General features: G+C 42.7%; 1 long non-coding RNA gene across 1 annotated transcript; it reads right to left on the reverse strand.

Annotated features, from left to right (window-relative positions):
• Positions 1–14,702: 14,702 nt before the first annotated feature.
• Positions 14,703–16,835, reverse strand: LOC132323924 (uncharacterized). The gene is made up of 3 exons (XR_009485466.1): positions 16,538–16,835; positions 15,821–15,910; positions 14,703–15,489 (listed from the first exon to the last, which is right to left on the reverse strand). It is a non-coding gene; the product is annotated as an uncharacterized LOC132323924 (long non-coding RNA).
• Between the last annotated feature and the right edge of the window lie 137 nt (positions 16,836–16,972).

The following is a 16,972-nucleotide window of genomic DNA, read 5'->3' on the forward strand; positions in this document are numbered from 1 at the left end:
AATGGAAATGAGGCATGCTTCCAGGTCGTGTCAGTGAGTTCCAGGGAAGTGCTTGTCAGTAACTGCGTGTGCTTCCACTCTGCCTTGCTAAGAGAAGTGTTTCAGCCTCTCCTGGAGAGGGATGAACTGGTGCAGCTTGCAAAGTATCTGTAACTGCTCTGGCTGAGCCTCAGACTGATTTTTCAGCTCATTAAACAAACCAAGAGATTGAAAGAAAAAGCACTCTCAGTCTGTTTAAGCTGAATTTTTGTTCTTCTGAAATAATAAATTGTAGGGGGATGCAGTATGGGTAAATGAAGGTGGTATAGAAGGTAATCTTATCCTCCAATGAGTTGCAGCTGGACCAATTACTAAAGATTAGAAGCAGGCCTGATCCTAACAGGCCACACCTGTAACCAATAAGAACAAGTGGTATAAAAGAGTGAATTGGTGGGATCTGGAATCAGAGGACTGCTGTAAGGACCAGGAATGGGCAGTGCTTAGAGGAGCTGCCTGTGAGAAACATTGAGGTGGTGATATGAAATCCTTACACTATAATGATGATAGAGCTTGTGCTATCTAAGACAACAATAAATATTTCCTTTTAAGTAAAAAAATTCTAGAGAAAGTTGTAGGGGGTAAAAAGGCACAGACCTATTTCTTACTGATGAGGAAAAAACAATAATTTGACAAGGCACCTTTCAAGGATGCTATTTGCTCCTTGTCAATACATACCTACAATACAAATTTAATTATCAAATCTGAACTATTCCTCTTCTAAAGTTTCCTCTGAGCTTTCTCTTTACACATAGTCACTATGCTGTTTGTTTCTTTCTGCCTCTGTCATTAATCCCTTTTTTAGTTTTTAAGAATCCTTTTTTTACTGTTAATTTGATTTAAAACACCACTGTGAAGTTTTTTTCCTTGCCTTACCATTGGGACCTTCACCATGCACCCAGTTTCCCACGACTGTCTCCTCATGTTGTGTGCCAGAGCCTCTCTATGCCCCATCTCCCCATACCACCATCCTCTGCTTCTCTTGTGTTGCCTGAGGCTCTTCATGTCCTCCCATATGATCTTTCTTCACACTTCAGAATGTCATTAATGTCCCTCTCAATCTCAGTTGGTCCTCATGCTTGCCCACACTGTCCCTCCCCAGGCCCACACTCATGTCCTCACTGCCTTCCCTGATAACTGCATCTGCTCTCCCAAATCAGCCCTAAGATTAGGAGATTCTCCTGATGCTTTATGTTCCATCTCACCCACTGACATTCCTAAGCAGCGTGGGATGTGGGTGAAAACAGAGCATTGGTTTTGTAATAAATTAATAAATAAATACATCTTTAAGGCTTTTCATGTCTCTAATCAGAAAAGAACACAGGAAAATACTCTTGTCCTAATAGAAATCACAGAGATAAAATGGCACGCAGTGGGAGTAAGGAGGACAAATGAAGCAAATAACAGAACCACATAATGGGTAAGGTTGGAAGGAACTACAGTTGGTCATCAGCTCCAGCCTCCCTGCTCAAGCAGGGTCATCCTGGAACACATGGCACAGGACTGAGTCCAGACAGTTCTGGAGTATCTCCAGTGAGGGAAGCTCCACTGCCTCTCTGAGCAATCCAGTGCTCAGTCACATGCACAGTAGAACAATTTGTTACCTTCAGGTGGAACTTTCTGTGCATCAGTTTCTGCCCATTGCCTCTTGTCCTATTGCTCAGCACCACTAAGCAGAGCCTGGCTCTGTCCTCTTGGCACCCTCCCTGCAGATACTAACAGGCATTAATGAGATCCCCTCTTATTAATCTCTTCTCCAGCCTGAACAGGCCCAGCTTCCCCAGCTCTTCCTCCCAAGAGAGAGGCTCCAGTTCCTTAGTCATCTTTGTTGCCCTCCAGTGGATCCAAGTCCAGGAGCTCCATGTCCATCTTGTATTGAGGAGCCCAGAACTGGACACAGCACTCCAGATGTGGCCTCAACAGGGCTGAGCAAAGGGACAGGATCACCTCCCTTGACCTTCTGGCAATGCTTTTCCTAATGCACCCCAGGATCCCACTGGCCTCCTTGGCCAGCATGGCACACTGCTGGCTCATGAACAGAAGGTTGTCCACCAGTACTCCCAGGTCCTTCTCCACAGAGCTGCTTTCCAGCAGGTCAGCCCCCAGCCTGGGTTATCGTAAATTTTGCAGCCAATTTTTTGTTAATTGGTAGTGCCATCACTCAATAATCTCCTTTTTCAGTGTATCCTGTATGCCCATAATACTACCTAAATTGGCTTAATCGCTCCCCTTCCACTTCCAAGCCTTCAGGTCTATAGCTGCCATGTTCCAGGGAAGCAGAGAATGCAGGAACTCAAAGGAAATGCCACAAATGCCTGCGGACTGTTTTTTTCCAACTATTCCCACACCAACCTACAGCCCTTTTTTGTGGCTTCAGCACATCACACTGTGAGTCTGCAGCCAGCAGCATGTGTGTGTGAGCAGGTGAATGATTATCTGGAGAGATGAGGCAATGTGGTTTCACTTTGATGCAAAACCTCCCCGACTCCATGAGCTCCTTGATAAGACCAGCCCCACTTGCCGTGGCAGGTGCACTCCTTTTGGAAGACAAGGCAGAGAAACATATCTTGGGAATATTCTACAGGTCTGGAAAGGTTTGAGGCACAACTTTGTGAGCAGCTTTTATTTTTGACTCCAGTCATAAGCCTTATCATGGGTATGACTTTGGGAAAGGGTTGTGGTTGAGAGAATTAGGAGTGCATTCAGGTTTGCTACTAGGAAAGAAACCAGCAGCAGCCTGTGGTAACAGAGCATTGTAATTAAGCCAGGTGAAAACTAACACCACATTGAAACTCTCCCATAATTTGAGGTCTTTGAAATCCCAAACTACATCTAATTTTTGTAGTTTAAGCAGATACTGCTGTTAAACACCTTAGCTATCTATCTTAAGCTGAGTCAGGGGTGATCTCATGATTGAAATCATACCATATGTTCCTTTCCTGCTCTCCCCAGGACTAGTGTATGAACAAGTCAATAACTACACTGAAGATTACTTTCAAGAACCCCGTAAATATATAATTTTAAAAAAATAGCTAAGATATTCCACTGTTAAATATAAAATATACTGCTCCTCATTTGTGGCAAATTCACTTCATAGCATTTTACTAAATGACCTTAAGTAAAAATCATTTTCTTGCAAAATGAAGCATTCTTTTAAAACCTATTAAAATCCCCAGTCTATTTCAACCTGGAGGAAGCAAGGCAAAGAAGAAACTGACTTGATCCAAAGCCCTCTGACTTCATAGAGAGTTTTGCTCATTTTTGGATTAGGTTCTCCCATAAAAAGTGATGTAAGTCATGGTAATGGATACCAAAGTTGTATTACCGGATCACCCGGCAGCACAAATCTGGTATCAGATGTGAACACCTCTGCATTATGCCATATCAGAGTGAAAAATATGTTAGGTATGTTGATTTCTTGCCAGGTACAGGAGAACAAACAAAACCACAGCCAAATGAAAGTGTTATAATACCTTATGTAATATCTTACATACAGCTTATATAATAAGAATTCAAACAGCCTGCGTAAGTCTAGGACAAGACATACCTCCTACATACATTTTTTGGAACCAGTATGAACCAGCAGAGTGAGTTTGCCCAGCACCCTGCAATTTGTGTCTATTAGATAGGGTATGAAACACCCTAAATAATCATGTCAAACCACAGCCTGAGCACATAATAAAACAAGCTATTTCAAACAAAATTTCAATCTTACATGCACAGTTATGTAGCTGAAAACAGAAAACACACACATGGTCAAGGGAACGCCTCATGCTCAGAATTATGTAATTAGCTGAGAAGTTGCACAAAAGGGGGGTTAATCCATGATTTCCACATTTCAGTTTGGCCATAAACCTGGCAGTGTTTAGCTAATACCCCAGAGATCACTCCATGCTGGAAGGATATCTTTCCACCCTCAGCTGGAAATATTAAACAAGAAGTTTTCTGCGTGGTGGGATCCAAACAGTGCTGCTATAACATATTTCTGCAATCTCTGCAGCTGGGGTTCTCAAGAGGCTCATGTACCAGAGGTCCAGAGGCTCTCAGTGGTATCAGAGGCACACTTTGCACCTGAAAATATGAAAAGAGCACATCCTAGAAGAGTGTTTCCCTGTTGTTAAAATATGGAGTGCTGTTCATTCCCTTACGTGGCTCTTTAATAGAAGAAGCCAAATATCAGGAAGAATGTTTGCATTTGCCTCCACAAGAATCAAGGATGCCTTTGCAAATTATTTGCACTAAAAATCATCTATTTGAAAAATGCTATCCTAAAACATCATGAAAAAACCCAATCCAAAGTCCTGGAAATAAAACAGCATGCTTAAATGACACCGCTAACAACACAGAACCATGCCAAGCTGAGGGTGAATATTCTGGAAGTTGTACTTTTGGCTCTATTCAGCCCTATTAATTAAGAGTGTTGTAGAGAGTTTTACTATCTTCCCAAATTCCTTTGAGATCGCTACTAAAGGAAGTATAGGCAGTGACGTAACCACAGCAAGTCTCTCAAAAGATCAGATACTTAATTTTGCTTAAACAGAAAATGCATCCCAAGGAAGAGAGGAGATTTATTTTCATAATATGGTGGAAAACATAATAATCTGTCTCCAGAGAGGCAACAAACTGTTGGCAGTAAACATTTAACAAATAAAATGTAATCTGGTAATCAGTTTAGTGCTGTGCCTTTATCCTGAAATAGTCTGAACTCAGAGCAGAGCACCATAAACACATGGCACCCAAGCTATGGCCAGGCAATGCCAAGCTGGAGTAAAGGCATTTTCATACACCTTACTGCATCCATGCCAAGGGTACACAGAGCTTTCCTGAAATGCTGAAAACTAACTGCTGCACAAGAAAAAAACAGTGCCACGAAGAAGCCCTAGAACAGCGAGGAGAAAGCTGTAGTTATCCATCAGGCCCTGTTTCTCTGCACAAGAAGGGGCTCGGCAGCGGCCGCTTGCTGGGAGTGCCACAGTGCCCACAGTCAGTGACAGCATCCCCAGCAGGGTGAAAGACTGCAGAACCCTCAGCTGGCCTGTTAGGAGATGAATGGGCTTCAGTCCCTCCCTGGAAGTAAACTATAACAATTCATACTGTCTTTTAAATTGGAAAGAGTCTCTGTATTCTTTTGTAGCTTGCCCACATTTAGATTTCACTTTAAGACATCGTTAAAGTGTGGGAGATGGCCATAAAGCAATCGGATGAAGTGTTTTCCTTTCCTCAGACTGTGTTTAGCATTGGAATGACAGGTTACATTACTGTGGAGTAAGGACTGCATTTGTTTACTCATTGAAACATAGTCAGAATCCAAGGGTATTTGAGTTCCTTTTTCAGGCTTTAAATAACCATTTTCACATCTGTTAGGTTTTTCTGGAACTCAGTCAGTGAAATGTCTTTCAGTTTTCATTTTTAAGTTCATGTTCTACTTATAGACCATATGTTTTTTAACATCTTATGTCTGACTGCATGATCCCCTATAGGTATAAGTCAATTTTCTTGTGTTTCCTTTTCAAAAGATATTTAAAACTTTCTCGGAAACTATTTTCTAGTCTTTGATATTCTCAGATATGTATGAAATATAAATCTATGCCACTTCAGTAGCCAAGGCTACATGATCCAAAGAAGTTTGGACATTGCATGAGTAGTCTGATATAAACAATTGCATTCAATAAATAAATTAAGTAGAAATATAAAAAACAACAGTGTAATGTAATGCGATTTAGTTTACACAGAAATCTAAGTGCAAAATATCATACTTTGGATGCCAAATACTGTATTAATATTGGATAAAAATGAGCCACTTACTCCAAGCAGCTTCTCTGTAAACCCAACATCCTGTCTTTCCAATATCAGTACTGGAAAGAACAATATTCTAGGCTATTGGAGTGATCCCCTTCATAGCTTATTCAGCCTTTCTCAGCTCTCCTCCTATGTTATGCACAATCTGAGAAGACCCCAAGATTCATCTCAGCACCCACTACCCAAGAAGATTTCGGCCAGCACCAGCTCTCCTGGATTTGCAGGTTTTGTCATGAACTCCCCAAACAGCCCTTGTCTGGTGCTTGATGAAGATGAATCCCACAGCCCTCCCCAGGACCCCTGAGCACTGAGGTGCTGGGCATGGCAGGAGCAGAGCTGGACCAGGGCTGAGGGCCCCTACTCCTCTGGGGCTTCAAAACCTCTGGTTTGCCAGCCACCTTTAGTCATTCTTAACTGGCACATGCAAGGAAAATAAGCATAACACATCCTATAGTCTTGCTGGCTGACTCCAAGATATCTTATCTATTTATTTTTTCTTAGTAGGCTGTCAAGAAGATCATGATTAAAGATTTTCACTTTTTTTCCAGACTTGGGTCCTGGAGTTTCATTTGGCCTTGAGCTACTGACTGTAATTCCCCTTTCACCCCATCACAGTATGGTATCTACAAAATTTAGCATTGTTGAAGGGGTAAACTACTTGTGATTGATTTAATTAGGACATTACCTTGTCCTTTAATGTCCTGTCCTCCTTACAGTTGGGGCATCACCCTCAAGTCTGTTCTTCTGCCCTCAGGAGCCCAAGAGGTTCCCTGGAGAAACCATGTACATAAACAGGGGTGATGTTCACCTCTTGACTTTGGATGTGTCAAAGCAGGGACCTTCAGTGTTGCCACACTGAAGTAGCTACTAATATCTCACCATGTGTTAATACTCTTTGCTGAATAGGAACAGAGTTCAGTTTTTGTTTCATTTCCTACCAAACAGAGACTTTCAAACATGGGCTAATCATGTGTTTTGCTGAATTTTCAGCCTCCAGCAAAACAACCAAAGAACAGAGGCGAGCCCACCATCTGAGAAGCCTTCCTTCTTTCCAGGGTGCATTACCTCTGTTTACTTGTATTTGCAAATGGTAAAAAAAATAAATTGCACTGTGTGTTCTTCAGTTGAACCATTCTTCCCTGGGAAAGGCTGGTTAGTCCAGAGCACACCAAGTAATACTAGAAGGCAGAAATGACAAGAAAGAACAAAGACGCATTCATTTAGCACAAAATAAATATGTTGAGAAAGGAATTACTCAAGGCTTGAAAGAATATAAACCCACATTTTTAATTCTTTATGTAACAGTGACAGCAGCCTGAGTAATCAACAAGAGGAAGTAATTGCTTTAAATTAGCATCAACTACACGCTCAATTTTACTAATAAAAGACAGTGGGAACATTTAAATTACTAGATTTTTAATAACAAATCTTATATCTAAAATGGAGTGAAAGAAAAAAAAATTCATGTTAACTGGGAAAACAATTTAAATATTAGGTATTAGATAGGTTTGGTTAGGGAAAAAATCACAGAACTATCAGAGGGAAAGTTGTTCTTTTCAGTTCATTGAAGAGAATTCACTGGAGGTGGGGTAGAGCAGGCTATGGTAGTTTCTCTACCTTAGATATCTAAATCCTCCTCTACTCATATCTGAGGAATTGTTGTGGTTCATCTGCTGAACTAGGTTAGACTAACAGTTTTAATTCTTGTCATCTTTCAGTCTCTGTGAATAAACCTTGCTTGGAGCAGGGGCAGGTCCAGGTCCTGCCTCCTGGAGGAAAGACCCAGCCACTGGCCTGAGCAGTCAGTCTCCATCATTGAGTCTTTTTCACAGCAGTATTTATACCCAGTGAAGCAGTATCAAGGGAAGCCTGAAGAAGGCTCATTGTGAACAACTTTGCAAATTGAATGTTGGGTGGTAGTCTAAGAAATGGGAGAAAATCTCTGGCAATGAGGGTGTGGGGAAAACAAAAGCTTTATTTTTCCATTCTTGTTTTCAGACTGGTTTGTGTAGCCTTTCTTATAAATTAATTAGGATGGACTGAGAGGGAAAAAGGGATGGGGAACTTGTACACTGTATTTCTGAACTGGTTTCCAAGTCAGTCAGAGCTTGGAAGCAAAGGAAGGACTGAAAAGATGGGATTTCACACCACAAAAACAATTCGCAGAGATCAATTTGGCTTCTCAAATTCTTTCCCACACCATCTGCTGCTCACCACTCCTAGTCTTTGACTCGTAAACCCACCTCTGACCTCTACCTCATGCCAAATATCCTTCATTTTATAATTGTAGACAGGGCTATTGTCTGTCCACAATAATTCCTCTCAGCTTGGGAAGAGATGAAGAAAATATGGGAAGACACATAACTGCTTCCAGAACTACACTCCTTTCTGTACTTATTTTTCTAAGAGCCATCAGTCAGATCCTCACTCTGAGGATAGCAAAAGCCATTCATGGTTATTTCCCATGAAACCAGGACTGCCACTCTAACATATTCTTTTGCAAATACATGTCATGTGGGGAAGGGCATGGAGGGTTTCACTGTTTCAGAGAGAATTTTTTTTTTGCATGCTCAGAAAAATGACATTCTATTCCAAAGCAACTGCATGCCAAGTTTGTAGCTAAAGTCATACTGGAGCTATCCGAGCAAGAAAGAAAAGGAAATACATATCCCAAAAATGTTTTACTTGTGGAAATTTATGTTTAGGGTCTAAATAACCTAAGAGATACCTAAAAAATTTGTGAATTCTGAAAAGAAAAAATCACTTAAAAGCACAAGGGCCAAATAAAACATTGAAAATATCAAAGTACTGGACAGATTACAAACACATGAAAATGTTCATTTAAAGCTTTAAAATTGGTCCCATCTCCACCATTATTCCTTTAATGAAAAGAGTAAAAATAGGTTAAGTCAAGAAACAATTTCCCTCCCTCATGTGGATTTTTCCTTTTCAAATAATTTAGAAATAATTCAGAAGTGCTCTTGTCATGTCAAATGAAAAACTGCTAAGAATGCTTCAAGGAAATGTATCTTCATTATAGCAGGCTTGTTATTTGGGTCTTCTCAAGGTTACCTTGGTAACTTTTTACATTGATCTTCCACAGGTATAGTTCACATCCTGTTGTATTAGAAACAGCTAAACATTTCAAGAATGCTAAATCATTTCAACATCACTCTGTACTTTGACTTTTCAAACTGCTTTGGCTGACTTATTCAATGAGCAGGGAAAGAAGCAAAGGGAGGAACAGAAGGTGTCAACTGAGTGATCTTACAGAATAAAAAACCACATGGTATTTTGTTATCTCAGGTATTTATTTTTTAAAGACTCTCCCCTTCTTTATACTTTGGAATAAGGTGACCATGAAAAACAGAGCTTAGCAAAAGAATGGGCATATGAAAAGAAAGACTTTACTGTACCAGTACATCAGTTGAAACTACGCAGTATGTTTCACAGCATGAGGTCATGCCTTTCTTTGGAAAAGGTAATTTCATAGATCAAGCAGGGAAGGTGTAATTTGCTTACCTGTACTTTATAATAACCTTTCTGCCTCTTTTAATAAATGCACAAAGTCAGTTTTGGGTCGGTTGATTTTTTTTTTTATCAATCACCATTTATTTTTATTAATTACCAGTTTATACTCTTACACCAACATAAGGAAAAATCTTGAACCCATGCATATTCTCACCCTTCCCTTTCTGAGTCATGCAAAAACCCTTACATCCAAAGACATTCCTGGGAACATGCACTCCAGCCAAGAGAGTGTGAAGTCAGAGGAGCTGAAGGCTATGAGAGGAGACCAGAAGCTGTGGCATGGGCAAGTTTCTTTTATTGGGATTCTTTCCTGAGCACTACTAGAAATCTTCAGGGGGGCGCTCTCAAGCTACCTTCCTTAAAAAAAAAAAAAAAAAAAAAAAAAAAAAAAAAAAAAGAATGGGAAAGAAAAAAAGGTTTAGGTGAAAAATCAGATGCAAATTTTGTCACATGCCAGATAGAAACAGCAGCCCATTTTGTTGTGGAACAAAGTGTCAGTTCATCTCTCCCCACCCTACAAAAACGGAAAGTGGGTGAGAAAAACACTTCAGAAAAACCAAACTGTTGTGTGGGATCACAAGTGATACAATGAAAGAGGAAAGGTAGACAGTGTTGAAATAGAAAAGAGAAGAGGTAAAAAGCAACACTGCTGGGGTTACAGAGGTTACATTAAAGAGGAAAACAAGAGCCATAGGTGAATCCCAAGACCCCTCCAAAAGTAAAGAATTTCACCTCAGCCTGTACAACTGCCTGAATTGAGGACTTCTCTGCAGACCACATCAAGGGACTGCCTGCAACTTCTAGGGGCTCTAGAGAAACACAAGCATCAATACCCAAGGAGTGGCTCTACAGAAAAGAAGAAAGCAAAGAACACTTTCGTGCTATCAGCCTGCAGAATGGAAAGGACTGACTTCTAAGGCTGTGTTCCTGAGAGCCTGGGTGATTCAGGCTGACAGCTGGGGCATGCCTGCTGCTGCTCAGCCTGGCCGTGGTCCACAAATCCAGAAAGCAGCTTCTTCTGCCCTCAGTCTCAGGGCATTAGGGTGCCCTCTGCTCTCTCTGGCACTGGCTGCCTCTGATGTGCCACACAACACCCGCCTAACCCTCCTGCAGTGGCCCCAGCTGTTCTCTCCTGACTTGAACTGCACATGCCCTCTCACACACCCTGCCTTGCTCAGCACTTCTCATCAAGGCAGACACAAGGTTCTGTATCTTTTTCTTCCTTTCCAAGCCCCTGACTTTGGGGCAGCAGCTTGCTGTATTATTTACGATGTCACAGTGCGAAGGCCAGGAACGAGGGAGGTTTGCATTCCAAGAGAGCCACTTCTTTCCCATGAAAAGTATGCACAATCCTAACACCCAGAGTATGTTTTCTACTACAGACAAATAATTTCCATGATATGTGGTATGTAGAAATACCTTATTTCTACCTCTTCTCCTACAACTTTTGCCCTCCATAGCAACATAAAATAATGACAGACCCTAATGGAAAACAGCAAAATTTTGTCCATTTTTCTTGTATTTATTCTATGCAGATGGGGATGAGCATTTATAAAGCCTCAATGCACACCCTTTGAATTACTTGTGATTATTATTTTATCCTTTTTTTCCCCCTCAAGTACTTCTGCAGCTTCATTGACCCCACTCTGCTACTGTGGTCAAGCCTCTCTCACAATAAGTGTGTTTTCCCCTAAAAGTCTTGGGCCACCAAAAACCTGAAGATAAAACTGGAAATACAACTGAAGGCCTGAAGATTGTACAGCCTGCTGCCTGGACACCTGCAGGCCCCATGCCTTGATGCCAGCACCGTTTCACACGGCATGATTCCTTCACAGTGCAATTAAACCAGAAAGGTAGAAAAGTTTTAACTTTATCTCTCTGATAGATTTAAATTTTATTGTTATTTCATAAGACAGAAACCAAGGCAAAAATACTGAAGTCAAACCTAATGTATATTTGTAACAACTCTACCTGGAGTTATTAAATTCTTGATTAGTTTCTAAGAATATTTGTCACTATAAGTTGTTTGTACTTCAGCCCAAGCTTCTGCTCAACTTTGCCATAGCTATATTCGTTCAACCTATATTCCAATGAGGCTCCTTATTGCACACACAGCCATGCAAGGGCAACTGGTGGTGGAGGGGGAAAACAGCCAGCAGCAGAAACTTCTTAAGCTTCTTCAAGGAATCCTGGCCTGAGACCTTCTAAAATAAAATAAATCTCTACCAGTCACATGCAGTATAATGTGGGGTGGGGTTTTTTTTCCCAAAGGACTCTAAAGCTATGACCACAGCACTAGAAAAAACAGGGCTTGGAAATGAGCTTAAGCAGTGGACTGCTAATTGCTCATTATGCTTAACTGCAAGCATGTGTCCTGGAAAAGGTTTGGCTCATGTCAGCTCACACTGTCCCAGACAGAATCCAGACCAGGAGATGGTGAGAGTGCAGCCCATTCCAGCAGGCAGCATGCACCAGGCAAACACCAGACCAGCCTCCCATTTTCCCTCTTCCTATGCCTAGCATCAACTTTTTTCACTGCCTTCAGACTCTCCAGAGCATAGGGCACATGTTCTCAGCTTCATACTATGAAAATGTCACTCCAATAACCCTTTTTTTTTCAGGAAAAGAAAGAGACAATAAAAAAAGCACAAACATGCTAACAGTTGTATTGTAGGTCCATGGAAAGGAAGCAACTGGTTTGTAAAATGGGATCTGGTCAGGTCTTGGTACTTGGCCAAAAAGCCAAGTGCCTTCACCTTATTATTTATTATTTGTTTTATTTGGTGTTATAAATATAGTCCAGCTGCAAGAATCTGGTCTTGCCTTCACAGGAATAGCAGAAGGCACCTGTGACACTAAGGTCACCATGATTTGGACAATACTGTCAGGCACATGGTGGATGGAGCTGAGAAGGGCCAGGAGCTGCATTCAGTGATCCTTGTGGGTCCCTTCCAACTCAGCATATTCTGTGCTTTTGTGATCCTGCTGAAACCCTTGAGGGCATTAGAACCAGGAAAGATTTTTTTTCCTTGTGCAGAACAAATGTTAGTTTTGATCCTAGAAACAACAATTGCTTGGGCTGAAACCTCTCTGTTTAAACAGATACCCAAATAAGAACATCAGGAGTAATGTCCTTCATAGGTAACAATAACCTTGCCATCCGTAGTTCTTTTTTATCCTTGAGATGTCTGTAGCTTTAGAGTAAATTAGGGTGGTTTTTTTTCATTCTTTGTTTTATTTTTAAGATCTCAGAATTGAATTATGTTGCAACAGGAAGCACGCTTCATTTAAGTGATGTCAGAATTTCTTTCTTGAGCTGTTTCATGGGAAGAATCCTTACTTCTTTTTCTCTGTTTACACTGAAGGTTCATGAAGCCAATGTAAACAGCAAAATGAGTGTAAACACCAGGGATTAACTTTAGGAGATTTGAAAGCAACAGGGTTTGCCTTAATAAAATTAAGCAGATACTTTAGTATTTCTATATATCTGTATATATAGTTTAGAGGTCCTGAAGAAGTATGTTCCCCTTATTAAACATTCACCATTTGAGCTTTTTGAGGATTTCCTCAAATAATCAAGGATAGCATTATGTTGGTGTTAAGCTAATTTTTTATTAACTTCAGGGAGAGGACAAGTGGGTTATTGCTTCATTAAATGTGCAGACACACACTGAAATTGTATCCTCTGCACTGCAATACAGCAAGATTTTTATAAAATACAATATTCTTAAAGAATTGTTGTCTCTTTCTTGTAAGCTGTGCTTCGACTCAAACCGCCTCCTCTTTCTTATTGTGGATGTCCTCTGCTTTCTCTGAGTGTTCTGTAATATTTTTTGGGAAATTACCATGATCCATGATTACCAAAAAAGAAGACTGTAACTCGGAAAAAAAAAAAAATCTATTATCTTGCCCTAATCAATGTCAGAACAAATAATTTTGCTTTCTAACAAGCAAAACATAGAAGAGAACATGCAGGTGATGGCTGTTGAATAAAAGTTGAGGAAGAAAGTTACACAGTTTTAGGAGATTGCAATGTGGCCAATGTGATGAGATCTCATAAAGCCAAAATACTCTCAGAATGCTTAAAAGTATCTGCTTGCCATTTCCAGGCTGAACAAAACCAAGGAGGGATTTTAAAGAACTCAGTGCAGGGCAAAAAGAATCATTGATTGCTTAGGTATAACTGGAATCTCACCGGGATTTACAAGAAGCAGTGACAGTGTGGGTGCTGGGGTTCATGGAAACACCCCTTGTCTCTACTGCCGTGCCCTCGGCTGACGTGTCTTCCCTTCAGCACGGCACCAATCCAGGTGAGCCAGGTAAATACACACCTGGCACCTGAACAGCTATCCTAGGAGAAACTATGAAAAGCAGGGCAGATTCAAACAGCAACTAACAGTATGCATATTGCATCTTGCCAGACTATCTGGGTGTGTCTTGAGGCTGCTGTCAGCTTTGTGTTTGCCTGCGGACGTGCAGCGAGAAGCTCGGCACAGCAGATGTGCGGGTAAAACTCAGGGTACACACAGCGTAACCGTGAAGGCTCCGCACAGAGCAGACCGTGGGCGCGCACCCCCGTTCCCCGCACAGCCCAGCCTCGGTGGTCCCAGTGCGCTGCGCAGGAAGGATCGAGGCGGGGAATTCTCCCCTTCAGGGGACCCCGACACCTCTTCCCCGCGCCCGCCGCAGGACTACAGCTCCCAGCGAGCCTTGCGCCGCCTCCATCTTCCCCCTCACAAACACCGCGTGTTGCGTGTTGAAACACAGCGCCTTGCTGAAATAAAACCTGTCCTTGAACAAAACTTTCTCAGGATGTGCTTTGAGCATGCGAGGAGGCGCACAGCTGAAATAGATCCTCGAATTAGCCGAATTAGCCCTCATGATCTCGTTGGGTTCACTTTGGCGAGAGGCCGGAGTCTCCACTCCCGGGCAGCTCTGCCTCCCAGAGGAGCTGTAAATCTGCTTTTCTTGCCTGGAGGCGATGTAGTGTCCTGGGAATGTCCTCAAAATACGTGGTGGGTCAGCTCATGTCCTGCTTCAGCAATATTCAGCAAACCCGGCCGCTGGCCTCTCCCAGCACCCACCCCCCTTCACTGTTCCTCAGGGTCTGGCGCGATGCTCCTGCAGATGCCGCCTGACATTGCTCCGCTGCCTGTGCTTTCTCCTTGCCGTAGACTTGCTGCCGGTGAGTGAGGAGCCGTAGTTGAAGCCTTGCTAAATCTCGTGGATCTATACTGGGCCTTTTGTTTATGTGCCGTACATGGCAGGAACAACTCACGGCAGGTGCTACATGGGCAGTATGTACATACACACACAAACACCATTTTCCAAGTGGCTGTCGCTCTAAATTTTTGATTTTGGGCAGCCATTTGGCAGTCTTCACTATGGGGGACTCCGTACCTTTGAAAAGTCCTTGTTCTGTATTTTATGTAGAAGTAGGCATTGCCTGGGTAGCACTATCACGTGTTTTTCATAAACACACCAGCATTTCTCCTCTCCCATCTCCCTTTGGTTGGATCTTAGTTAAGCACAGCTCACATACAGGATTTTGAAAGCCCTCCTAGAGGAGGAGCCTTGTAGGAGATCTGGCAAGGCCAGGGATCTGCAGGCAAGGATTATCTACTGCAAGGTGGCTCAGGGAGATAAGGATGGATGCACATGTGCATCTACCCCAGAATGGGAGCAGGGAGAGAGTAGAAAGGGCAACAACTGGATCTCAAATGCTACGGCAGAGAGCTGTATATAAGTATTAGGAGACCCAAGTAGAAAGAAATTTGAGTCAAAAGATTTGAGGGGTAGATTGGGTGGGAGCCATAAAAGTGGGCTGGGGTGAACTAGGAGAAGCTGAGATGAACAAGAAGCAGAGTCTGCAAGTGGACACCAGTGAGGAGGAAGGAAAAGGAGGAATCTAGGAGGCAGTGTGGAAATACATAAGCTGTTTATGCAGAAGTGGTGTGAAGCTCCACTTGTGCAAGTACTTTTATCACCAGGTTGGAGGCAGGGACATAAGCACAAGTTGGTGACCGTCCTTCCCTTGCTTTGTTTTGTTGTTGCTGGTTTCCCCCCATTTTTAAAGCATGGAAGCAGCTTTGTTCTCCAAATGTCCAACACCATATTCTTTATCTTGCAAAGTAAAAAAAAAGAAAATTAAGTAACACTTCCTGCAATTGACATTGCTTCCATGCACTTTTGGAGCTTGTTTTCTAACCTTAGCATCAGTGAGCTCTGAACAATTTCAGCAACGCTTCCTTAATTTCTCTCACTCTTTTCCATCAATTGGCTTCTCTCACCTCACCCAGTCTTAGCAGCAGGTTTACAGGCTTTTCTTACCATTCCCACTGTAAAAATATGTACGTTTGGAATCAAAATAAATTGATTACTCAGTCCATCCTATCCCAAGGAGCAGTCACCTTCTCAAAATCTTGTTTTCTGGGTACCCCCCATCACTTTTTACCTTCAGAAACTTTCTGGTAGTACACTAGAACTCCATGTTCTTTCCCATGGCATTCCTTGCAGCTTCCAGCTTTGCTATCAGCCTCAGTGACTGGAAAGGATTTAAAGTAATAATTTTTAAATGTAACAATATTTTATTTATTATTATTTTAATTTAATATTATTTAATTAATTTAAAAATTAATATTATCTAATAAATAATTCTGAAGTCTTACTGCCACCCCTGCAGTGACTGAAAGAGGATTTAAAATCCTCTCCCCCTTAGTACCAAACTAGTGTATGCAGCTGCACAGTCTAGAGTCATCCATCTCCTGAACAGCTTCCACAGAAAAACAACTTCAGAAATGCTAAATAATCACAAATTAACTGGTCTTTCCACAAGGCTGGCTAAGCCCAGGCCTCCCAGCCCTGTTATGGTCTTGTGTAAATCAGAAATCCAGAACTGGCATAAAAACTGCAACAGCCTGAGGGAGCATCTAATAACATCGTGTGGGAAACTGCAGCGTTCCCCTGGCAGAACCCCATGAGGTCCTCTCCAGGCATCAGTCAGCATAAACTGGCAAGAAAGCTGCGTATTGATTTTGATTATCTGCACTATATGTGTGCTTGTAGAATCTGAAATTAAACAGCGAACTGGGTTTCTAGTCCCAACACCCTATTTTTTCTGGTTTTATTTTCCTGAAGGAAGGCTGAAAGAACAAGGGAGAGCAAAACAAACCTTGCGGGAGGTTACAATGTACACAAAGCCATCTTGGGAGTAGGGGTGGTTCTTCGTTTAGCGGAGAACGCGGGAAAAGAGGGTGAGGAATGGGGATGTCTGCTGATGTTTAGGGGAAGCAGCAGCAGAGAGAAAGGCAGCTGTTGTTCTCGGGGTGCATTTAACCCTCACCCGCGCCCCGCTCCGCTGGCGGGCACAGGCCCAGCGCACGCCCCGGCTCCCATGGCGCCGAGGCACCGCCGCCACGACCGGGAGCTCTCGCCTCCTCCAGGGACTCCCCTGGCCCAAGGCGGGCGGCCGCCCCTCCGCCCGGCGGGACACGTGCCCCCCGCCGCCGCCGCCGCCCCTCCCGCCGCCGGCTCCCGCATCCCGTGCCGCGCACCCCGCGTGACCGGCGGGGCGGGCACGGGCGGGCACAGGCGGGCGGCCCGTCCC

Source organism: Haemorhous mexicanus, chromosome 2 (assembly GCF_027477595.1).
Source record: "Haemorhous mexicanus isolate bHaeMex1 chromosome 2, bHaeMex1.pri, whole genome shotgun sequence".
In the NCBI taxonomy this organism is placed as follows: Eukaryota; Metazoa; Chordata; class Aves; order Passeriformes; family Fringillidae; genus Haemorhous; species Haemorhous mexicanus.